Here is a 1,020-nt window from a genome sequence, read left to right as displayed (position 1 = left end):
AGAGGACAGGGTAGAGGGGACAGGGTAGAGGGGACAGGTAGAGAGGATAGTTAGAGGGGACAGGGTAGAGGGGACAGGGTGGAGAGGACAGGTAGAGAGGACAGGGTAGAGGGGACAGGGTAGAGGGGACAGGTAAAGGGGACAAGGTAGAGAGGACAGGTAGAGGGGACAGGGTAGAGAGGACAGGTAGAGGGGACAAGGTAGAGAGGACAGGTAGAGGGGACAGGTAAAGGGGACAAGGTACAGAGGACAGGTATAGGGGACAGGAAGCATCGCAGGCCTCCCACCTGGGGGATGAAGGACGAGGACAGGAGTACTTTTGTAGGCAGGCAGGGAGGTGGGACGTATAAGCCTGAATCTCCCTTTTCATGTAAAGGCCAACCCAAAGTGTACACGGAAAGGTAAATCACAGGACAGGTAGCACAGAATAAAAGTGACACGAGCCATGCCCGAGGGTGAGTTCTGCCGGAGTTTAGAAAGAGATGTCCCTTGGACTGCAAGACTCCCCCGGTCTAGGCTCCGGCCCCTTCACACCCCATTCCCAGGGCCGTGGCAGCCAAGCACGACTAACTGCGGGGCTTAAAACAACAGAACACTTTTTCCTTACAGTTTCGAAGCCTGAAAATCTGAGATGAAGGTGTTGGCAGGAACAGGCTCCCTCTGAAGGTCCTCGGGGAGGTCCCTCCTGGCCTCTTCTAGCTTCTAGGGTCACAGCCAACCCTTGGTGTCCCTTGCTTCCTTGGCTTGTAGACACATCACCCCATCTCTGCCCCCATTGTCACCTGGTGTTTTCTGTGGTTCTCTGTCTCTGGGTCCCTCCTCTTATAAAGACACCAGTTACTTAATTCAGGGCCTGCCCTACTTCATCTTCACTGATTACATCTGTAGTGACACTATTTCCAAATAAGGTCACAGTCTGAGGTCCCAGGAAGGATATGAAATTTGGGGGACATCATTCAATTCATCACAACCTCTTTACACGTCCCCCCTTTCAAATGCCAGTCCACGGCAGGCGAGTGA

The sequence above is a fragment of the Panthera uncia genome, chromosome A2 (assembly GCF_023721935.1).
Source record: "Panthera uncia isolate 11264 chromosome A2, Puncia_PCG_1.0, whole genome shotgun sequence".
Lineage (NCBI taxonomy): Eukaryota > Metazoa > Chordata > Mammalia > Carnivora > Felidae > Panthera > Panthera uncia.
Note: the sequence above shows the minus strand (reverse complement) of the source record.